Raw genomic sequence first — 25,649 nt, forward strand, 5'->3', positions numbered from 1 at the left:
GTCTATTGCTTTTATGCATCATCAATTCCTAATTAAAAAGGGATAAATGATGCAAGCGAAAACTGCACATGTAAAAATTATGTATATTACTTCTGTCCATTTTCTTCATGTTCATTTCTCTTTAGCTTTTTAGTCATAAATGGTGGAAACGTAACAGGAAATTGTGAACAGTGAAAAATTGCCCTCAGAATAAATTGGTTGTAAAATAGTAATTTGTGAGAGCACATTAAGAAAACTGTGATTCTGTAGTCTTGAATAGTGACTACAGGGAAAAGATTTGGAGTTGGAGAGATTCACTTATTCTTTCATTCATTCAACAAATACTTATTGAGCTGTTACCAAGGGCCATGCATTGCTAGGGATACAGCAGCGGACGGTAGAGACAAACTCTCCTGCGCTTCTGAATTTGACATTCTAGTTGGGGGGATAGGTTTTAATCATGGTAAGTGGGTAAATTATATAATATACCAGAGTGTATCAGTTTTATGGCCAAACATTAAATAGGATATTGGGGACAAGAAACAGTAAGAAGTTCTCCAATTTTAAGTAGTATAGACATGGTAGATCCCACCAAGCAATAACCTGAAGAGTGGAGGAACCAAGCCATGTGAGCGTCTAGGCAAAGAACATGGCAGGCAAAAGGAAAGGCAAGTGCAAAGGAAGAAGATTGCTTGTCATGTTAAAAAACAAGGTAAGTGTGACAGTAGATTGAGCAAGGAGAAGAGTAGAGGAGATGAGGTCAGAGGACCAATAGATCAAGTTATGCAGCACTCTGCAGTCTAACTCAAAGAGTCTGGTTTTTACTATATATAAGATGGGGAGCAATTGGAAAGAGAAGTAACAAGATCTAATATTGATTCAAAAAACTGAAAGATCTGTGTGTTGTTAGAAAAAGGATTAGGACATTGAGTGATGAGTTGGCATCATTTAAATGCCATTCTTAGTCTTCTGTTCACACAGATATTGCCAATATTGGATCTACAGGATCGAGTCCCAGCTTGTCAGCATGACAATCAAGGCTCATCTTGATAAGTCCCCTACAACCACTTTTCAGCCTCCTCACTTGTTTCTTACCTACCACTACTCCCTTATCATCCCTATCTCACCACCCCATGTCTCAAATGTATTAAATGTGCTGGGCAGGCAAATAATACATTTTGATCTTGCTGTTTCTACCTACCTAGAATGCTTCTATTTGTCTCTGGAATTCCTATTTCTTCTGGTTAGCATAAAACTTATCACATTTTATTACACCTGGTCATATTCCTGTGTCTCTCCTTGAATCCTTAGCAAAAATACTGAGTACAAGCTCTATGTGAGTCAATTGCAATGAATACAATAGGAACAAATCTAATCACCTGATTCAAGTTAAGGGAATGTTTACATTTAGGCTAAAACTAATTTCAGAAACAAAGAAGGCAGTTTAAAGCAAAAACCTTTATTTCAAAGTATTTGTCATAGTGATAAACTGAAAATCTTTATTGAGAGGTCAGTGAGGTGCTAAGAAAGAAATGGGTATTGCAAAAACATAGGCTAAGAATGCTTTTATTCAATATGCTTATTATTAGTTGATATTACAGTATACATTTTATTTGCATTTTTCTCTCTACCAGGATGAAATCTCCATTAGAGCAGAGACTTTGCCTTTTGCACTGCCATGCTTGCATTTCTTAAAATATCTAGGTGCTTGGTAAATATTTGTTAAATGAATAAATAATCACTTTAAGTGAACTTTAAGTTTAGATATACGTTTTTTTCTTTATCGTGAAGAATTATTATTATTTTTTGCTGGTAAAAGGAACTGTAATAAAGTTTTCAAGAAAAATTAACTCTTTGACTTGGGTTAATTCTTAGAGGAGTTATCTCAATCTGACAGAGTCTTACCAGGGATTATTGGTAAAGATAATGATCAATGTCTTTAAGAACAGCTATATAAAAATTTCAAAAGTGTTCTTCAGGCTATTACTGTTTACAGTGGTCCAAATTAAAAGCCAATACAATGGCTAATATTTACATTATATTAATTGCTTATATTAATTATAATTATATAACTAATGATATTAGCTTTTAATTCCAAATAATATTAACTTTTAACTCTACAGAAAACTAAAAATATATAGCACATAAGTAAGTTTCTGATTAATATAACTTGGGGAAAAATAGACTCTAGAGCCATGTGATAATGGGTAAGACCTTGAGTCTTTAGTTTTACTTCCCTGAAAGGATAAATATTGACCTAACGGTTTACTAGTGTCTTTTCCTCATTCATCAATCTTTTATTATTATTTTTAGACTGTAAATTGGAACCAATTTCCCAGCTAACAGTTAATTTTCTGGCCCTTTGTACTGAGTTTATTTGTACTTTTACCACAGCCTTGGCACTGTTGCAGCACAATGGAAATTCCGTGAGAGTCACTTTATCATGCTTCATACATGGTACGGTTTGGATCTGTGTCCCCATTCAAATCTCATGTAAAATTGTAATCCTCAATGTTGGAGGTGGGGCCTGGTGGGAGGTGATTGGATCATGAGGGTGGATATGCCTTTTAGTGCTGTTCTTGTGATAATAAGTGAGTTCTCGTGTGATCTGGTTCTTTAAAGGTGTATGGAACCTCCCCTCTCTCTGTTTTCCTCCTGCTCCAGCCATGTGAAGTGCTGGCTCCCCACTTTTGCCTTCTTCCATAATTGGAAGCTCCCAGAGGCCTCCCCAGAAGCAGAAGCTGCTATGCTTCCTGTATAGCCTATGGAACCATGATCCAATTAAATCTTTTTTAAAAATATAAATTACCCAGTCTCAGATATTTTTTATAGCAGTACAAGAATAGACTACTACAGAAAATTGGTACTGTGGAACAGGGCATTGCTATAAAGATACCTGAAAGTGTGGAAGTGACTTTGGAATAGGGTAACAGGCAGAGGTTGGAAGAGTGTGGAAGGATCAGAAGAAGACAGGGAGATGAGGGAAAGTTTGGAATTTCCTAGAGACTAGTTGAATGGTTGTGATCAAAATGCTGATAATGATATAGAGAGTGAAGTCAAAATTGAGGAGATCTCATGGAAATGAGGAACTTATTGGGAACTGGAGCAAAGATCATGCATGTTATATTTTAGCAAAGAACTTGGAGACATTGTGCCCCTGCCCTGGGGATCTGTGGAACTTTGAACTTGAGAGTGGAACAAATTTCTAAGAAGCAAATCATTCAAGAAGCACTCTGGTTGCTTCTAAAAGCCTTTGCTAATATGCATGAGCAAAGAAATTACTTAAAACTGGAATTTACATTTAAAGGGGAAGCAGAGCATAAAAGTTTAAAAACTTTGTGGCCTGGCCCTGTGGTAAAAATGAAAAGCCAATTTTCAGGTGAGGAATTCAAGCAGGTTGCAGAAATCGGCGTAAGTAAAGAGGAGCCAAGTGCTAATAGCCAAGAAAAAAGGGCAAGAGGCCTTGAAGGCATTTCAGAGTCTTTTGAGGCAGATCCTCCCATCATAGGCCCAGAGGCCTAGGAGGGAAAAATGCTTTCATGGTCCAGGTGCAGAGCCCTTCTGTCCTGCACAGCCTTGGGACACTTCTTCCTGCACCCCAGCCATTCCAGCTCTGGCCATGGCTAAAATGGGTCCAGGTATAAAATGGGTCCTGGACCACTGTTTCAGAGGGTTCAAGCCAGGGGCCTTCATGGTTTCCATGTGTTATTAACCCTGCAAGTACACACAATGCAAGAGTTGAAGCTTGGGAGCCTCTTCCTAGATTTCAGAGGAGGTGTGAAAAAGCCTGGATGTCCAGGCAGAAGCCTACTACAGGGAGAGAGCCCTCATGCAAAACCTCTACTAGGACAGTGTAGAGGAAAAATGTGAAGCTGGAAGCCCCACACAGACTCCCCACTGGGGCACTGCCTAGTGGAGCTATGAGAAGAGAACCACCATCCTCCAGACCCCAGAATAATAGAATCACTGACAGGTTGCACCTTATATGTGGAAAAGCCATAGGTACTCAATGCCAGCCCTTAAGAGCAGTCACAGAAGCTGAACCCTCTAAAGCCACAGGGCAGGGATTCCCAAGACCTTGGGAGCCCATCCCTTGCATCAGTGTTCTCTGGATGTGAGACATGCAGTCAAAGAGATCATTTTGGTGCTTTAAGGTTTAATGACTGCCCTACTGGATTTTGGACATGTGTGGGGCCTGTAGCTCCTTTCTTGCCCATTTCTCCCTTTTGGAGCAGCAGTATTTACCCAATGCCTTACCCTCATTGTATCTTGGAAATAAGTAACTTGTTTTTGATTTTTCAGGCTCATAGGCAAAAGGAACTAGCCTTGTTTCAAATGAGACTTTGGACTTTTGAGTTAATGCTGAAATGAGCCTAGACTTTGGGGAATGGTTGAAATACATTATTGCATTTTGCAATGTGAGAAGGACATGAAGTGTGGGAAAGGCCAGGGTAGAATATATGGTATGGATCTATGTCCCCACTCAAATCTCATGTCAAATTGTAGTCCCAGGTGTTGGAGGTGGGACCTGGTAGGATGTGATTTGATCATGGGGGCAGATTTCTCCCTTGGTGCTGTTCTTGTGATCGTAAATTCTTGTGAGATCTGGTAATTTAAAAGTCTGTGGCACCTCCCCTTTATCTTTCTCCTGCTCCTGCCATGTGAAGTGCTGACCCCCCTCTTTTGCCTTTGCCATAATTGGAAGCTCCTTGCGGTCTCCCCAGAAGCAGAAGCTGCTATGCTTTCTGTATAGTCTGCAAAACCATGAGCTAACTAAACTCCTTTTCTTTATAAATTACCCAGTCTCAGGTATTTCTTTATAGCAGTGTGAGAATGGACTAACACTATATTTATATATCTATATATCTATATATCTATATATATATATAATTGAAATGAAATGAAATGAAAAAATATATATGTGCATGTACATATATATGTAATACATAGATATGGGTGATATATGCATGCATGTGTGTGTGTGTGTGTCACACACACACACACACACATGAATTCCAACAGATAATCCCAGGATACGTAAGGAAAAGGACAATTATAAGACCTTCATGAGGAGTATGTTTTCTTGATTTTGCCACAGGAGTAGACTTATTATTTTGCCTATCACATGCCTTATCAGTCTTTTGAGAACAATGTTCTGATTTTGCTTTGGGAGGATTGTCATTCCTTTTCTCCACATGCATAAGGCAAACAAGGCTGACTTTATCCCCCTCCCTTTCCCATACTATCGCCTCCACCCATATTCCAGATGTGTAGGCCTTGACTGAGCTATGCTGTCAGTGCATACAGCACCCCCAGCCACAGAAACAGGTTCAGGAGTAGAGAAGTGATCCAGCTCAAACCATTCACTGTCACCATGACTCAGTTATCTCACTCCCATCACCGCTCTCTGGGAAGTGCTGGAACAGATGCTGGGGCATTGATAACCTGAAGCTGTTTCAGGAGTCACCAGGAAGAACCTGTAACGTGTCCCACCGAGAGGAGCCAAAGAAAAAAGTGGAACCTTGTGACACCGCTTAGACCCTGAATCATGACTTAGGTGAAGCCAGGTCTAATCCTGGACATTTTACCTTACATGAGCACCCATTCCTGTTTTTCTTAGCTGGTTTGAATCAGGTTTTCTTCCCCTAGCAACTGACAACATTTTAACTGATGCAGACACTAACCAGCTTCATGACTGTGGACCCATCAGATTATCTGCCCATATTTCCACTAAATGAAAATAATGATTTCTGTCCAAAAGTAGTAAAGGCTGCACAAATGTATTTGAATGGATTATTAATTTACATATACGTTAAAACTGATGCCTGATTTTTCTGGTTACCAAACATTTCTTGAACATAGTTGTCCCTCAGTATCCATGAAGGATTTGTTCTGGGACCGCTCTCACATATCAAAATTCACAGATGCTCAAGTCCCACAGTTGGCCCTGCAGACCTGGGGATACGGAGGGATGACTATATTTCATCTTCCTGATGCATTGTTTGCTGTTCTTACATGTCTGAAACACATCCATATGCTATCATTTATCTGTATTCAACTCTATGTTAGAAACTTTTAGGGCTGGCTGGGGACATATACAAAATGAATATTGTCACCTTCATCAACTTTAAGTGAAGATTAACATTTGGAGGTATATGCAAAAAAAGCAATTGCTAGTTGGAAGATAAATTAAGAACTAAAAAAAATGTTCATTGGAAGATAAAAGTTGCCTTTTTGAAAAAAAGAAATTTCGCATCATGCATTCATTACATATTATCTCATTTATTTATTGTCTAATGTATAACAAGTGTATGTGATCCCTACTTTATAGATAAGGAAATTAAGGTGACGAGGGTTTGAATAATGTTTTATAGCTCATTTGTGATTGCATAGGAATTCAAACCTTTTGTCTAAGCCTAGAATCTACGCTTTTTATAACTTTTACCTTGAAGGATAAGGAAGATGTGGGAATTCAGAGGAGGTGTAAAGGGAAGTCTAGAAGAAATGACCTATGGATCTTTCCTAAGCTCCAGGTCTTAATCAGCACTGGTGTAGTCTGGGTAGCCTCTACACCACCTATAACCAGTCGTGGTGTAAGACAGGTGAATTGCACGCCCGGTGAGAGGGGGATATGAACGACTGTATTACTCACTGAACATTTGAGACTATTCAAAGTACAAGCACATTTGCAATTTATAGGGTGGCCAGAGCTCCAGTGAAGTGTCCAAATCTAAATAATGTGAATGCTCTGAAGAGCCCAGAATGGAGAAATGCACATCCCTTCCATTTTATCTTATTAATATTATCAGGAAAGCCATTTAAATTCATATGCAACCTGAAATACATACGGTTTACACCTGAAGTCTTGTACTGTGGTTTTATATTTGAAGCTTACTTTTCCCATTGCAGATACAAAGAAAAAAAAAAAGAATTTTACAAGGTTTTACAGATTCAACTGTCATAGAAAAGCCAGCTTTGGAGTGGCATACGTGTTAATTGTCATGTTTCTCTACTGTGATTAATTTAGAGAGGCTGTAGTTCCTAAACATAACATATTGAGTGCTATGGTTTCAGGAATAAGATTTATAGGAGGTAGAGTTAAGATGAGCACATATGAAGAGAAAAGAATTAACATTTAAAGAGTTATAACATGCCAAAGCATAAAACTTAGTTTTCAAACATTACATCAGTAGATTCTTGTAACAATCTTCTGAAATAACAGTTTTTATCTTCATCTCACAGATGAGGCTCTGAGGGGTAAGCAATCTTTGCAAAATTACAATTTATACAGAAAGGCTAGTATATTTTTAATACTTTATATGTGCTAGGTGCCCTGCTAAGTGCATTGCGGGGTCTGATATAATCCTCAGTACACTGATATAATCCTCTCCTTGTAAACAGGGAGCCAGGCTGCAAATAGGAACCCAGAAAAAAAAACTGCTCAAGATATCACAGGTATAACGTTAGTGGGTATGCAACTAAGAAGTTGACTTTTATATAAAAGTTGCAATTGTAAAACTTTATCTGCTTCTTTTTTTTTTTGTATCTGCAATGGGAAAAGTAAGCTTCAAATATAAAAACTGGCTTAGAGGACTTCAGGTGTAAATTGTCAGAATTTGAACCCAGCACTGGTGGACTCAACAATGTTAGTCAGGGTACTCTATTTGTCCCAACATCTCCACTTTTTAAAGGCCCTTTTGCAAAATCATGAAGTGAAATTCATAGATAATATAACCAGTTGCACATATAATTTCAAGAAAAGCCAACAGAAAGACCTGCGTGTAGTATATAAAATAAAGTTTTAATAGAACAAAATCTTTAATCCAATACATAATATATGCTACTGGATTATAAATATTTTACAATGTACACAGACATTTTTATTAGTATAAATATTTTATCTATGATTACTGACATATGAATATTCTAGAAAGCTTAACACATTGTCAGATGTTTCCAGGATCATAGGCTTACCAGAATATAACAGCTACAAACACAGATGTATCTGAGCGTATTATCTTGGCAACTCAAATATCACAAAGTCATTACTGTTGGTGATTTTCTCAATGGGGAACAAACCGTAGTAACATTCTAAAAATAACAAAATATTTTCTCATTTTACATGGTAGTTGTATTCCTGGACAATTAGGTTTATTGTGGTATCATGAAAATTACAATCGTGTGTGTGTGTGTGTGTGTGTGTGTGTGTAATAGTTAAAAGCATTTGTTATGAAGTATGGAGTAGAAACTTTGAAAATGGCGTGAAGTGAGAAACAGTTTTTTTGTGTGAGGGGCTGTCCCTGGCAATACAGAACACACAGCATCGTGACTCCCACACATAAGATATTGATCACTATGCCCAATTTGTGGCTTAAACAAAAACGTTCACTGTACGTTTCTAAAATGCATTTTGGAGAGTTGTCCGCTTTTGAGAATCACTGTCATCAAGCTATCAAATACTGAATGTATCTGACTCCCTCATGAATGCAAAACCATAACAGGTGAGAAGTGACGAGATTTAAGAATAGGCAGCCTTCTCCTTAACTGAGCCAGTATTTCTTAAATATCAATCATTTCTTTGTCATATTCAGGATATTTGCCTTATATGCAAAACACTGATATTTAGTATTTCTCTTTTAACGGATTCACTTTTTACTATAAAATGTTCACTTTAAAAATGAACATCAATTACTATCTTAAATGGAAAATAAGAATCACTTGCCATAAGTGAAATGTAAACTTGAAAATAATGTAATGAATAAAGCAAACACAAAACAGCAAATAGAAGATGTTAGACTCTGTTGCCAGTTGAAGAGTCTCAGCCTGATGTCTATTCTTTTTTGTCTAATCACCACATTAAGCCTACATTGTCTGCTCAGAACAGCAGCGACCCAGTTCTTCATCTCGTTTCCAGAAGAATGGAGGGAAAATTCATTTTATGCTTTATGACAACTCGGCTGCCATTATTCTCCTCTCTCCAGGATAAAGACAGTCTATGGTTCTTTGTTATAACAGTCTATTGATTCTTTTTTATAACAATAGAATATTGTGACATATTTGTTACTGAGCACTATTCTAGATATTTAAAATATCTTATTTCTAGTATTTTGTGTAATACTCCAAGGTATGCCTCAAAGCTCCCATTTTACAGATGAGAAAATTAACATGCAGCGCATTTGCATTTGACTAATTTGCCCAACGTCTCACAGCTGGTTTGTGGCAATGCCAGGATTCCAACTCAGGGCTAATTGCAAAGCTCAGAGAACTCTTACTAATCCTTATGTAAATTTACCATGGAAATAAAAGCCATAGTAACATAGACTTGCCTGCCTGTATGGAGATAAGTACTTAAGGTGATTTAAATCTCTCTCTGACTAAATAGAGATGTATTAGCCTTAACCTAGTGGTATATTAATAAAATCCAAAGAGTTTTATTTTAAGTCTCTTCCTGTTACTTAAGAGAAATGTAACTAATCACAATCACCCAACATGAAAGCTCTATTGTTTGTTTCTGTAAAATGGTTCACAGTGCTGGTTCGAAAGGGATCTGAAATCTAGTAGCAAATGAATAAAAACAGATGTTGGATGCTCTGGAAGCTGGCGCCATCCCTCAACATCAGTCTTTACGACAGTTGCTGGTACTGCTGGAGACTGGATGAGGCAGACATTAAAATCAGGGAATACCGAAGGCACAGGTGGTTTAACAGGTCATGCTCTACTGCATATGCTGGTTCCTCTGAAATTACGATGTGCTTTCAGCCTCTCATGCTAACCAGGTCCTGCACACTGCTTTGGAATACCTTCATTTCAAACCTCCATTTATTTTTTTCCAAATCTCTGATCATTCAAACCTTCCTTTCTCAGTCTAGTTACATCAACTTGCCTCTTACTTCAGTGAGAAAATACAAAGCGTAACTCCCACATCTTACCTGCATCTGCATCTGTATTTTCCTCATTCCCTTCTGACACCACAGACAATGTGTCCTTCTCTAAATAAAGCTAACCTTCTTGCATTGTGGCTTGAATTCCTCTCTCAGGAGCCTTGCTGCACTGATTAGACCCCACTGGCCTTATATACCTTCAATTCTTTCATCTCTTCCAGGTCGTTTCCATCATTTATACATGCCAGAGTCCCTCTTCCCTCTGCAAACTCTGTCATCTTTCTGGGTTAGTCCACCAGTCACATGGCTTTAATTATCATGTCTTTACTAACTATGGTAAGTTTCTATTTTATTTATTTATTTATTATACTTTGAGTTCTGGAGACATGTGCAGAACATGCAGGTTTCTTACATAGGTATTCACGTGCCATGGTGGTTTGCTGCACCCATCAACCTATAATCTACAGTAGGTATTTCTCCGAATGCTATCCCTACCCCAGTCCCCACCCGCTAACAGGCCCAGTGTGTGATGTTCCCCTTCCTGTGGCCATGTGTTCTCATTGTTCAACTCCACTTATGAGTGAGAACATGGAGTGTCTGGTTTTCTGTTCTTGTGTTAGTTTGCTGAGAATGATGGTTTCCAACTTCATCCACGTCCCTGCAAAGGACATGAACTCATCTTTTTTTATGGCTGCATAGTATTCCATGGTGTATATGTGCCACATTTTCTTTATCCAGTCTATCATTGCAGGGAATTTTGGTTGGTTCCAAGTCTTTGCTATTTTGAATAGTGCAGCAATAAACACACGTGTGCATGTGTGCATGTGTCTTCAAGACCAGAACTTTCTTAACTTCAGATTCATACAACCAGCCATCAGCAGAATATCACCAATTAGGGTTCCACCAGTGTCTCGTCTACATTCTATTCTGAGTGTTGCTCATCTAGTGTGGCCAACTTCACATTGTCTGAAGCAGGACCTAGATCAACCTCAACTTCTTCCCGCCCTCTGCTCACTATCCGCAGACAATCAGTTATCAACCTGCAGTGACTCCTAATGTCTCTCAAATGGCCCCTGTCTAGACATCTCCACTGTCACTACCTTAGCTTCAGGCCCATTGTCTTAGTCTGCTTTTTGCAGCTATAATAGAATGCCTGAGACTGGGTAAGTTTTACTAAAGAGGAATTTATTTGGCTCATGGTTCTTGAGTCTGGGAAGTCTAAGAGCATCATGTTGGCATCTGATAGAGGCCTTTGTACTGCATCAACGTGGCAGAAAGGCAAGCAAGCATGTGAGGCAGAGAGAATGGAGGTCTGAACGTAATGCTTTTGTTAAAAACTCTCTACTGGCCGGGCGCGGTGGCTCAAGCCTGTAATCGCAGCACTTTGGGAGGCGGAGACGGGTGGATCACAAGGTCACGAGACTGAGACCATCCTGGCTAACACGCTGAAACCCCGTCTCTACTAAAAAATACAAAAAACTAGCCAGGCGAGGTGGCGGGCACCTGTAGTCCCAGCTACTCGGGAGGCTGAGGCAGGAGAATGGCGTGGACCCGGGAGGCGGAGCTTGCAGCGAGCCGAGATCCGGCCACTGCACTCCAGCCTGGGCGACAGAGCGAGACTCCGTCTCAACAACAACAACAACAACAACAACTCGCTACTATGATGACTAACTCACTCTCATGATAACAATATTAATCAATTCATGAGGCAGAGCCCTCATCACCTAATCACCTCTTAAAGGCCTTACCCTTTAGTACTGTCACAATAACAATTAGATTTCAAAATGAAGTTTTGGAGGGGACATTCAAACCATGGCACCCGTCATCTCTCCTCGTGCCTGGATCACTGCAGTAAATCTCTTGGGCTGCCTTCAGCCAATCTCATTCTCTCTCTTCTATTATCTGCAACGCCATCAGAGTGTGAAGTCAGTACAGAAAACTAACCTGAAAATGTTCTTGCTCTGCTTACAACCTCCAAGATAAAAAAGTAGTTACTAAGCATGACACAGAAGTCTTTTTTTTTTTTTTTTTAATTATTTTAAGTTCAGGGGTGCATGTGCAGGTTTGTTGTATAGATAAACTTGTGTTATAGGGGTTTGTTGTATAGATTATTTTGTCACCCAGGTACTAAGCCTAGCACCCATTAGTTATTTTTCCTGATCCTCTCTCTCATCCTAACTTCCACCCTCCAATAGGCCCTAGTGTGTGTTGTCCCCCTCTTTGTGTCCATGTGTTCTCATCATTTAGCTCCCACTTGTAAGTGAGAACTTGTGGTATTTTGGTTTTCTGTTTCTGCATTAGTTTGCTAAGGACAATAGACTTCAGCTCCACCCATGTTCCCACAAAGGACATGATCTCATTCTGTATGGCTGCATAGTATTCCATGGTGCATATATACCACATTTTCTTTACCCAGTCTACCACTGATGGGCATTTAGGCTGATTCTACATCTTTGCTATTATGAACAGTGCTGCAGTGAACGTACACATACATGTGCCTTTATGATAGAATAATTTGTATTCCTTTCGATATCTACCCAGTAATGGGATTGCTGGGTTGAATGGTAGTTCTGTTTTTAGTTCTCTCAGGAATCACCACAATGTTTTCCACAATGGTTGAAGTAATTTACACTCCCACCAACAGTGTTTAAGTGTTCCTTTTTCTCCACAACCTTGCCAGCATCTGTAATTTTTTGACTTTTTTTAATCATAGCCAGTGTGACTGGTGTGAGATGGTGTCTCATTGTGGTTTTGATTTGCATTTCTCTAATGATCAGTGGTGTTGAGATTTTTTTCATATGCTTGTTGGCTGCATGTATGTCTTCTTTTGAAAAGTGTCTGCTTATGTCTTTTGCCTACTTTTTAATGGGTTTTTTTCTTCTTCCAAATTTGTTTAGGTTCCTAAAAGATGCTGGATATTAGACTTTTCTTCATATGCATAGTTTGTGAATGTTTTCTCACATTCTGTAGGTGGTCTGTTTATTCTGCTGGTTGTCTTTTTATTCTGTTGATAGTTTCTTTTGCTGTGAAGAAACCCTTCAGTTTAATCAGATCACATTTCTCATTTTTGTTGTGATTGCTTTTGCCTGTTCCTATGTCCAGAATGGTATTGCCTAAGTTGTCTGCCAGGGTTTTTATACTTTTGGGTTTTAGATTTAAGTCTTTACTCTGTGTTGAGTTGATTTTTTGTATATGGTATAAGGCGGGGATCCAGTTTTAATCTTCTGCACATGGATAGCCAGTTATCCCCACACTATTTATTGAATAGGGAGTTCTTTCCCCATTGCTGGTTTTTGTTAGCTTTATCAAAGATCAGACAGTTATAGATGTGTGGCCTTATTTCTGTACTCTCTCTTCTGTGCCATCTGTCTATGTGTCTGTTTTTGTATTACTACCATGCTGTTTTGGTTACTGTAGCCCTACAGTATAGTTTGAAGTTGGGTAGCATGATGCCTTCTGCTTCATTCTTTTTGCTTAGGATTACCTTGGTTATTTGGGCTCTCTTTTGGTTCTATATGAATTTTATATTGGGTTTTTCTAGTTCTATGGAGAATTTCAGTAGCTTAATAGGAATAGCATTGAATTTATATATTTCTTTGTGCAGTATGGGCACTTTAATTATATTGATTCTTCCTATTCATGAGCATGGAATATTTTTTCATTTGTCTGTGTCATCTTTGATTTCTTGGATCAGTGTTTTGTAGTTTTCCTTGTAGAGACCTTTGAGCTCCCTGGTTAGCTGTATTCCTTGATATTTTATTCTTTTTGTGGCATCTGTGAATGGGATTTCATTTCTGATTCGTCTCTTGGCTTGGATAGTATTAATGTGCAGGAATGCTACTGATGCCAGAGTTAAATCTTAGCTGAATCATAAGTCTATGACATAAGAAAGCTGCTTCACCTCTTTGTGCTTCAGTCTTTTCAGCTTAAAATAGAGATAATAATAATCCCTCTATCCAAGATTGTTTTATAGATTATGGTAATACAGGGAAAATATTCAGCAAGTGTCTGTAACCTATTAAGTGCTTAATAAACATTAGTTATTATTATTGTTTCATAATGTAGCATGAGGTTCTTCTTAGTGCTCACCTCTAAGCCTGGTTTTTGTCCTATATTGTCATCATACTCTCCTATATGACATGGAAAAGAAAATATTTTCCTCTCCCTAAAACATCACCATATATCTGTCTATCTATTCATTTCACTGTGGCAGGAATTCCTTAAAAGACTATGAATGAATAAGTCATTTTTTGTTGTATGTAAAAGACAACGAAAGTGCAGTTTTCTTATATGGATATGTTGCATAGTGGTGAAGTCTGGGCTTTTAGTGTAACCATCATTCAAATAATGTAAATTGTACCCACTAGACAATTTCTCATCTCTCATTCTCCTTATAACTTCCCACCCTTCTGAGTATCCAGTGTCTTTTATTCCATATGCTCTATGTCCATGTGCATACATAATTCAGCTCCCATTTATAAGTGAGAACATGTGATATTTGACTTAGTGTTTCTGAGTTATTTCGCCTAGGATAATGGCCTCCAGTTCTATCTATGTTGCTGCAAAAGACATGATTTTATTCTTTTTTATGGCTGAGTAGTATTCCATATATAAAAACATATATCCAATCATCCACTGATGGACACTCAAGTTGATTCCATATCTTTATATCCTTGCTATTGTGAATAGCGTTATAATAAACATACAAGTGCTGGCATCTGTTTTATATAATGGTTTATTTTCTTTTGGGTCGATACCCAGTAGTGGGATTGCTAGATCAAATGCTAGTCCTATTTTTAGTTCTTTGAGAAATCGCCATACTGTTTTTCATAGAGTCTGTACTACTCTACATTAGTGCCAATAGTGTATCAGCATTCCCTTTTCTATGAATCCTGCCAACATGTTATTTTTCATCTTTTACATAATAGCCATTCTGACTGATGTGAGATGGTATCTCAATTTGGTTTTGATTTATATATCTCTGGTGATTAGATGTGTTGAGCATTTTTTTCATATCCTTGTTGGCCATCTGTATGCCTTCTTCTGAAAAATGTCCATTCATGTCCTCTGCCCACTTTTTAATAGAGTTTTTAGTTGTTGTTGTGAATGATGTTGCCAAAGAAATCTTAAGCAAAAGGAACAAAGCTAGAGGCGTCACATTTCCTGACTTCAAATTATAGTACAAGGCTATAGTAACTAAAGCAGCATGGTACTTGTGAATACAGCTAACTGATCCTTGACAAAGATGGCAAAAACATATACCAAGGAAAGGACACTCTTTCCAATAAATGATGCTGAGAAAATTGAATTGTCAAATGCGGAAGAATGAAACTGAACCCCTATTTCTCACCATATACGATAATCAACTCTAGATAAATTAAAGACTTAGCCCACAACTATAAAAATACTAAAAGAAAACCTAGGGAAAAGTCTTCTGAGTGTTATTCTAGGCAAAACGTTTTTAAACTAAGACCTGAAAAACAAATGCAACAACAATAAAAAAAATAGATAAATGGGACATAAACTGCAAAGCTTCTGAAAAGCAAAAGAAATTACAATAGAGTAAACAGATAACCTATAGAATAGGAGAAAATATTTGCAGACAATGCATCTGACAAGGGATGAATATGAATATCCAGTATATACAAAAATATGACTTATACTCTCCAGTGACTCCCAGAATTACGGAGGTAGGAAGCCACATATTCAAGTAGCATATAACAGTATGAAAATTGCTGCGATTTAGGTGTTCCATATGACAATTTCATATTCATTCTTCAAAAGGGGTAAATGGGAATATCACCTCCTATCTGAAGTCTTATTTGATTTTCCCATTAGAAAATATTTTTCTGCTTTCAGCTGTAACCATTTTCTTATCTTCTCACTGTGACCACAATACTTTGTAATTACTCATATTAAATAAAGGACCATTTGAAGACTGAGCAGTAGTGTTTTGTTTACTCATTTGTTTTTTTACCCTTTTGTAGGGCTTTAAGATTTTGGACAGTGCCAGGAATACAGGAGACTGTCAGATGCAGGATGACAGAGGAAGAGAGAAAGAGAAGGATGGATGGAGAGATGGATGGGGGAAGGGAGGGAGGGGAAGGCTGGCTGCATAAATGGCTCCAAGGGAAACATAGGGGAAGAAAACATAAATTCTAACTTCAGGATGGGGAAGCCTATACATAGTGTGGGAAGGCTGGTGGTGGGAAAGGCATTCATTCTAGGCAGAGTAAAAGCATGAATTAAAGCACAGAGGCATGGAGTTGAATGATATATCAACTGAGTGGTAAGTAGATCAGTACAAAAAAGGCTGGGGCTGGAAGCTGGAGGGAAAAGGCAGAGTGAAAAATAAAATAGGTTTCAGACTGTAAAGGACCTTGGAAACCAATATAATGAATTTGGTTCTTCAAACCAGAGCAGTTCCTCAATGGGTGAACTTGCCTGTCTTTCTATAATGGTTAATCATTATGGAAGATATTATTATTATTATTATTACTTTCAGCTAAGTATCAAATACTTGATTAGAACCGAGAGCAGGAAGACAGCGTCAGTGATTTTTCCAGGGAGCCTAAATCACAGAGTTTTGGAATCTCTCAATTTAAAAGGAAATTGAAATCGCTTCAATACTCATTCAGGCTGAAACTACTTTTAGAATTTCCAAGAAGAACAATTGAAAACACAAATCTGTCTCCTAACAATGCTCTGGCTTTAGGATTCTTTCTGTCTTCTTTTCTGTTGAATGAGACAGACTTGAAGGAATAATAATACTTGACATGCCTTTACATTACATTTGTAGAGCATTCTCACAAAAATGATCTCATTTGATCTTCATAAAAACCCTGTAAGCTAAGCACTATTACCTTCATTCAGCAGCAAGCAAATAGGCCAGAAATAGCAAGGCAGGCAATTCTTGATCATCTCACCTCTCTTTTTCCTTGACCTTCCCATCTGGGCAAGGTCTGAGGATCTCCACATGTAGATAAAGGCCCCCTCGGATGCACAAATCAATCCCTAAAGAGGCAGAAGGTTGGGGGGCTATGTAAAATGTGTTGAAAATCTGCTCTGTTGAACACTTTCCATGATTATGATTATATAATCCCATCACCACTCCTGGATTTAAGTATAATTGTACCTACTTTGCAGAAAAGGACAAATGAAGCTCAGAAGGGTTAATAAATTTGTTTAGGTTAGCCCAGCTGAAAAATAGTAGGATCAGATTTCATCTCTATTTGTGGCTTCCAACACACACTCCCTTTCATCATCTCACACTGAGATGATGTTAGACTGTGGCTTCAGCATGCACACTGCCCCATTTTACCACTGACCAGCCTTATGACCTTGATACTGGCTTTATAATTTTGAGAAACTGTGCTTCAGGTTCTCATATTTAAAATGAAGATTCTATTAGCGCTTCCTTCTAAGAGTTTCTCTATAGATAAAATGTGACAACATATAAAGTGCCTAACCAGTTCCTATTCCCAACACAATAGGTAAGTGTTGTCTATAGTTATCAAGTATCTTATGAGTCTTAGAATTAATTCCCTTCCCCAGACTCACATCTGATCTCTTGACACAGAAACAATTTGTTTCTCTTGTGCTAGGTCACAGTTGTCAAACAGACTTGACACTAGAATCTCAGAATGAATCAACTGGGAGACCACTTGGTTTCTAACCAGGTTTTCCTACAACTCTCATTGTATCAGCCCAATCTGAAGGCCAGAATTTACCACCTGGATTTTTTTGGCTTGTCTTCCAGTCCCCCAAACTCTAGCTCATTGGATTAAAGCCCTAGAAACTCAACTAGCTAGAGTTTGCTAGACCCCTTACACAGAATGATGTCCTAATGTCCTGTCCCTAGCATGCTGGCTAGCGTTCCTCTTCCTTTACATATACTTGGAAGAGTAAGTCCTGCATCCATGTCCCTGCAAAGGACATAAACTCATCCTTTTTTATGGCTGCATAGTATTCCATGATGTATATGTGCCACATTTTCTTAATCCAGTCTATCGTTGATGGACATTTGGGTTGGTTCCAAGTCTTTGCTATTGTAAATAGTGCTGCCGTAAATATACGTGTGCATGTGTCTATAGCAGCATGATTTATAATCCTTTGGGCATTTACCCAGTAATGGGATGGCTGGGTCAATGGTATTTCTAGTTCTAGATCCTTGAGGAATCGCCACACTGTCTTTCACAATGGTTGAACTAGTTTACAGTCCCACCAACAGTGTAAGAGTGTTCCTATTTCTCCATATCTTCTCCAGCACCTGTTGTTTCCTGACTTTTTAATGATCACCATTCTAACTGATGTGAGATGGTATCTCATTGTGGACACATGAAAAAATGTTCATCATCATTGGCCATCAGAGAAATGCAAATCAAAACCACAATGAGAAAATTCTTAGAGAAAAGATAGAGGATGCTTTGAAAAAATATAACCAAAAGACTCCACCTACTCCATCTACTCTGAGGGTTCAGAGAAGGATTCTTGAGGAATTGAAAACATTAGTGACCCATGATTTTCAAGGATGTAGTTTTGCTTATTCCCATATTATGTATTCAGGTATAGTATATATATATATGTGTGTGTATACATATGTGTGTGTATATACATATATGTATTTATATATGTATATACATGTATTTATATATGTATATCATATACACATATATAAATACATATATAAATACATATATATACACACACACACACACACATATAATTCCAATTATATACTGTACTATGTGGTTTGAAAAGAATGGAGGAAAGAGTTAACCATTTCCCCAAGCTGTGATACATTTCTCAAAGCTGTGATACATTTCCAATCTACACCAATGATTGTTATAACATGCTTACAAAAAATTTTATTAAGTATACATCTGACACTTTGCTAAACACATTACATTAATCTTATTTTCTTAGTTTGATTAAACTCATGAGTAATCAGCACACATCACTTTGAGGCACTTTTCTAGGCTCTCAATAAACAAACACTTTAAGACACAGTCTCTGCCTTAAAAGCACTTACAGTGGAATCATCGTCACTGCAAATCTGAATTGTGTGTCAGTCTAGGTGGGCTAGGATGTGGTGTTTTAATGTATGGGTTTCCCATAACTTCATCACAAATGCACAAAATGAGCAGCTTAAAAGTCACCTATTTATTAGTTCATAGCTTATTAGCTCATAGATCAGAAATATTCATAAGTCTTAGTTCTCTCTGTATGGTCTCACAAGGCTTAAATAGAAGTGTCTGGCAGGTGGGGTGCCTAGCTGCAGTTTTTGGGAAAGAATTCACTTTCAAGCTCATTTGAGTTGTTGGCTGATGACAATTTCTTACTGACTGGGGGCACTCTCTGCTCCTAGAAGCCATTCTCAGGTCTCTCCACATGATCCCTCCCATCTCAGCAGCAGAAAATTTCTCTTGCATTGAGTGCCCCTCACACTTCAAAACTGATTTCTTCTGCCACCAGCCAGAGACAGCTCTCTTAAAGGACTCATGCAGTTAGATTAGGTCCACCTAGGTAATCTCCTTATCAATTACTTATAGTCTTAATTACATCTGCAAAATACCTTTTGCCATGTAAAGGACTGGGAATAATGCCAGGGAGCAAACGTAGTAAGACCACCTTGAATTTTTCCTACCATGTGTGATAAATAGCCCCACAATTTCAGTGGTTGGTAGAAAAAGTAGAGGCTAATTTCTCACATATGAGCAAGTTCATAATGGATTGGCTCTAGTCCTGTTCTGCAATGCCCTCCCTCTAGGAAGCAGACTGATGGATCAGCCACTGTCTAGAACATCACCAGATGCACAGCAGTGGGAGAGAGAGTGAGAAGATAGATCGCTTGCCAGCCTTTCACACTCTGCCCAGAAGGAACCTACATGGTCTGATCACATTCCATTCACCAAAGAAAGTTACGTGGCCAGAATTACTTCCAAGAAGCCAAGGATGTACAATCCTACCATCTGCCTGGAAAAAGCGGGACCCAGAAATATTTGGGAGACACAATTAATAAGTTGCATAGTTCCTCTTTTTATTGCCAAATATTTGGTTAACTTTCCATCTAGCATACCAAATATACTCACCCTTCATTCCTTCCAAGGATGCAACCCCCTAAAATCCCATCTAGTTGCACATCAAATCAAAGTTCAGAGTTTAGGGATATGCAGGAGTCTCTACATGAAGGAGTAAGCATGAGATTCTCTGTAGCAGATCTAAAGACACCCTTAGTGGTGGTGTTCTCATTTGCCAGAGAAGCCTCATTTGGCTACAAAAAGCTAAGTCACATGATCTAAGTCAAGCAACCAATAAGTGATATAGCCAGGATTTAAATATAGGTCTCTCTCTTCACACAACCTCATTCCTTTACTCCCAATTGACGGAAGAGGAAACGATATGGGGGATGCAGCTTGCCTTCTAAGATCATTAGTCCACGTGGGGGCCAAACACATTAACAAAAAGCCATCCCACCTTGTGGTCAAAACTGCAATAGACCTCAGCAGAGTGCTGTGAGGGTGACAGGAACATCACTGGACATTGTGCCCCTCCTTCAGGTGGGGGGTGAGAGAGGGTGACTGAACACATTCCTGAATAATGAGAAGTTTCGCAGGTAGGCAAGAGAAAAGAGGGAATTCCAGAAATGAGAAAGGGAATGGCAGGTACAAAGGACAGAAGAGGAAGGAATGGGTGGTGATCAGTGGGGAGTCTGGATTCATGTGTGATGAGACACAGCTTGAAATGGGTATTGGCTAGTAATTGGCTGTACAGGGCTGTGTGTGCTTTACTGAGGAATCCGGACTTTATCTTGTGGCAGTCACAGAATTTTGGAAAGATACTCTCTTAATCCAGACTTTCTAAGAAGGAGATGTCAAAATTTGATTACACATGCCATCATCTAATTAGAAAGAATGCCTATGAGATAAAATGGGGAGGGAACCACAGAAAGCAGAGAGAGTGTCACACTTAGTGGATGAAGGAGGGAGAGGAGGTTGGGTGGAAGTGTTCTAGAGTTCTAAAGTCAACTGAAAATGTCTCAAAGTGAGAAATTATGAAGTAATAGTATAGGCATAAAATAAGTAACTATTAGAAAAAAATGCCAAGAAAGTTCAAAAAATTAAAAGTGCTTAACTATGTGGAGCTGGATGGGGGTGGAAAGTGTCGGGCAGTGAGTTCTTGCTCATTACTACCCATGGGGGGTGTGTGTGTGTATATAATTAAAAACTGTGTTCTTTTTCTAACCTGCAAAGAAGAGGACACCACTGCTAATGTGGATTATTTGGGGTGTCTTGTACACGAGGCAGGCTCTGCATGAGACACCTGGCCATTTCTCCTTGGGTCATCTTCCATTTCCCAGAGCCGCTTGGGGCTTTATGCACTATGAAGAAGACTGTGTTTGATGGAAACTTTCTGGCTATGCCTATTAACCACTGACCTTTCTTCTCGATGAATCCTCACCTGTTTCAGCCTCTGTGCTGTTTGGGGAAGAAAAGAAAGCACCTGAAGTGGCTTTCAAAGAAAGGATAAGAAACCTGTACTAAAACTGGCGCTAGGGGAGAGTGCATGGGCCTCAACAATGTGTACTGAAGCAAATGAGCTGGTCCCCTGAGAGATAAATATAAGGGGGTTTTTAGGAGAATTGATAGTGGGGAAAAAAAATCTCTTAAGGAGCAAAAAGTAGCTACACAAAAAGAGAATGAAAATAGATTATCTGAGAAAACAAATGGCCAGAGCAGGTTAAGGGAGAACCCGGAGCTGTAGCAGTGTTCCAAGAGGAAATCATTATCAGATATGCTACATAGACCCAGACCTCTCTCTTACCTTCATATGTGTGCATGCACACACATACACATGCGCGCGCACAGACACACACACACATTGTCTGCTTGCACGTGGTGCTGTAGTAATTGCTTCTGGCCATGCCACATTACTTCTTGAATGCTCCATATCCTTGAAATAAAGACCTAGATCTCTGCCTAGGCATCTAAGTCTCTCCTATCCATTCATCCCGTTCTCAAGCCAAAGCATCAGTGCTTGGTGGTCCTTCCACTTTTCTTCAATTAAAATGTGCCTTCTTCTCTAGTTTTATATGTCATTGCCCCTGCTGGCCTCTCAGATACAGGCTATGTGCAAGTTGTCCTGCCCCAATCAGAGCACTTTTTTTTTTCTTTTGCACTGCATTAAAATAAAAACTTATTTGCTTGGATCCCTAAGGTCTTACCTTTAGTACCTTGAGGACAGGGACTTTATCTAGGTTCCCATTTACTCTTAGAGCCAAACACAGGACCCGACACTTAGTGGGATCCAAGTTAATATTTCTTTAATGAATAATTAGACTTAAGAATAGAGACGCAGCCGAGTGCCAAAGGAAGGAATAAGATAAAATTTTTCCTCGTACTCTTCCTTGGGTTTTGATTTTTCCTAACGAATGTTACTTTCTCATTCCTGGATTTATTCATTGTCATTCTGCTTATTAGAGAAAGCAGAAACAAAAACAGTGAGAAGGAGACGTTATATTTTCATGTGTCAATGGTCTGCATCGTATAATTCATCTGAAGAATTGATCTTCTCCCTTCTTTATTCTTTCAAGAACCTCTCACAAGGTTCTCGTTCAGAGGGAAATGCAAGAAAACAAAATGTGTTGATCATATTTTCCAGAAATTGTGTGGGATATTTCCAACACATTTTTCCCATTAAGTCTATGGTAACTCACAGGTTGGTGTTTTGATTCCTATTTTAAAGTTGAGGAAATGAAGGTGCAGATAGATGCAATCTTTTGCCCAGAGTCACGGCTAGCAAGTGTTGGAGCTGAGATAGAGCTCGCGCACCAGTGACTTGAAACTGGTACCCACTTCCCATCACCCAGGTGCCTCTCAAACACATTTCCTTTAAGAAGATCCTTGCAGTTACCTTTTAAAATCTCCCTATTGTACAGCTGAGGTCCAGCGAAGGGAATGATTTGCTTAATGTAGTTATTTTTAACGCGCCCTTTGCGTTTTCATAGCCCTTTCCTCACCTTACTCGGGAATAGACTAATTATGCTTTTAATAGCTAAACCAGTAGATCAGAGAACTATAGAAAACAAATATATGTGTGCAACCCTTAGATAAATGGCCTAATTAAATGTGCTTATTCTGAATGCAGAACTTTGGTGTCAGGCAGGGTCAAGTTCAAATTTGAGTCCAGCCACTGGTTAGCTTTGGGAGGAAGGAGTTAACCTCATTAAGTATAGCTTTCTACTAAGGTGATTATAAGGTGATTATAAGGATTAATTCAGGTGAGGTATGTAAAACACTTAGCATTTTATCTAAGGCTTGGTATGTACATCATCTAAGAGTATCGTGATCTTTATAATTAAGCTGGTAAAGTGCAGAAGTTTGTAAAGTGTCACTGATAGTAAAACCATGGAGAACAGTTCTTACTTTCTGTCTCTCACTTCCAAATGTATAAATATAATACAGCCATTATAAGTCTCCATGCCCCTTTCTAGCATCCTGAGTGTGTTAGAATTTTAATTTTTAATTTCTTGGTATTTCTAAAATGCCAGTCTTTTCAAAGTTGTGCTTTGGAAAAAGAATATTTTTCTGTTTTTATATGCCACCAACTTCTTTCCATGTGGCTTTAATTTTTTTTCACTCACAAAATCTAGAACACAAGGAAGTGTTGCTGTGGAGAAAATCATGACATCATTAATAACAAAAATGCTTTGAGGTCACACACATGGCTGAGACATTGACTTTAAGAGCTCTAAGTTGCTAGCAGAACTTGCAATTTCAGAAAGGAGAGCTATGGTCTTAAAGGACAATATGCTTGTGGAAATAGATTTCCTCCAATAGTGAGAATATAGTAAGAAAAAAAAGCTCATAAGCTTTGTAGTCAGGAACACCAGTTTTCAAATCCTGAGACTCTAACTTGTAAATATGACTTTGAAAAAGACTGCAATGTCCTTTTGTCTCAGATTTTTTCGTCATAAAAGAAGGATTTCAATCTCTGTTTTGAAATATTGTCATGATCCTTAAATGTCAGTGAAAGACCCTGTGTCTCTCAGGTTGAGAGTATTCACAAATAATAACCCTTTTTACTTGGAGTTATAGTGCTTTGTATTTGGACCCAAACCCCTTATGTGGTAGCTCTGTGACCAAGCTAATTAACCACTTTGTACCTGAGTATCGTGCATGTCAATAAAAATTGATATTCAGATTAATATGTCTACATTATAGCTCTCCCATGAATATAAAATTAATTAACTTATAAATAGTGTCTGGGATGGAGTGGTTCAATAAGTGTCTTTCTCTCCCTTTCCTCCCTTCTCCTTTTACTTTTTAAATTCTCCTTTCCCTACCCCTTGTCCTTCCCTCTTTACCCAACGATAACTATCAACATGCCAGGATATTGTCCTCTTGTATAAGGATGCCTAGTTGCAATAATGCAGCTCTCTCTTATTCCTTAGTTTCCAGAATCAGGCTGCCCAGAAGCCTGTCTTTTCTCCTCCATTTCCATGAGTAAAGGTTATGCAACCAATAGAGAAAGCTGACAACAAACCACCAATTCTTTCTATGTCATGTTCTTCTCTCTGTGAAGAAACCTTGAGGTTTAGGGTCAGACCTCCACTGTCACCAATGCATTTTCATGGGGTTTCAGGCTGGCTGACACCATTCTTATGTGCATGCACAATAGACAAAGATATCATGTCTCCTGGCTCTGAGTAGAACTTACCAAGCACCCATCTACCCTAACACTGTAGCCCAATTAAATCACAAATAAATGCTGCTAAATGATGGTGTAATTTGACTATACTCTTATGCCTCACACATTTACTCAGACATTACTTCACCTCCCTAAACCTCAGTGACCTTGTCTTTGCAATAAAGACTGCTGTAAGATTTTAACAAAAAAGGAATGTGCAGGTGCCTACATGTGCCTGATATATTCTTTTAATATTTTACGAATCAAACAAACCTAATGTTGAGTACCAGGGTTTTACACACACATGCACACACACATTTTTATAACATATATACATATAAACAAACACACATATATGCATTTTTGCCCCACCATAGTACAACACATTCTCCACGTACAACCCCTTCCTATTCTCTCACGTTTCTTTGCTCCTTTTTATACTTACTAATTGCATAATTTTACGTGAGTTACTTAACTCTTCTGAGCTTTAGTTATCCCACATATAAAATAATGATAACACTTCACAGGTCTATAGTAAGGATTAAGTAACTAATATATGTAAAGTACCTGCCTAATATCCGAAGCTTAATAAATGTTAATTGCCTTCCTTCCTCATTCTTTCAACCTAAGAAATGCCTGCTGCAACCTTTATGGTAAATGAAACAACAGAGACCCTCCAAGAGTGTACAAAAGCACTCAGATTATTTTAGGCAGAGTATCGAAAGCTTTCTATGCAATTTTTTTCCAAACTCAAGGTCAACTATCTTCTTCCCAGGCCTAAATGCTGCCTAAAGGAATCCTTTACTAGTTGACAATACCATTGGAAACAGTTGTATCAGTGGAATGCCTGCATGTTCTTTGGGCACATGCTGAGGGCAGTGGCTCCCAAGAGGTAAACTGAGCTCTCCAAAACCTCCTGCAGGAAAATATTACAGTGACTTTTATGATAAGGGAACCATTACTCACATCTGAGTAAGTTTACAGTACTAATTTTGTTTAAAAAAAATAAGCAAAAAGCCATAAGAATTATATCACAATCTTCAAAGTACTGTTATTTAAAAATGTATAATTTTAACATCGATTAAATGGATAGACTATTTT

The sequence above is a fragment of the Chlorocebus sabaeus genome, chromosome 8, assembly GCF_047675955.1.
Source record: "Chlorocebus sabaeus isolate Y175 chromosome 8, mChlSab1.0.hap1, whole genome shotgun sequence".
Lineage (NCBI taxonomy): Eukaryota > Metazoa > Chordata > Mammalia > Primates > Cercopithecidae > Chlorocebus > Chlorocebus sabaeus.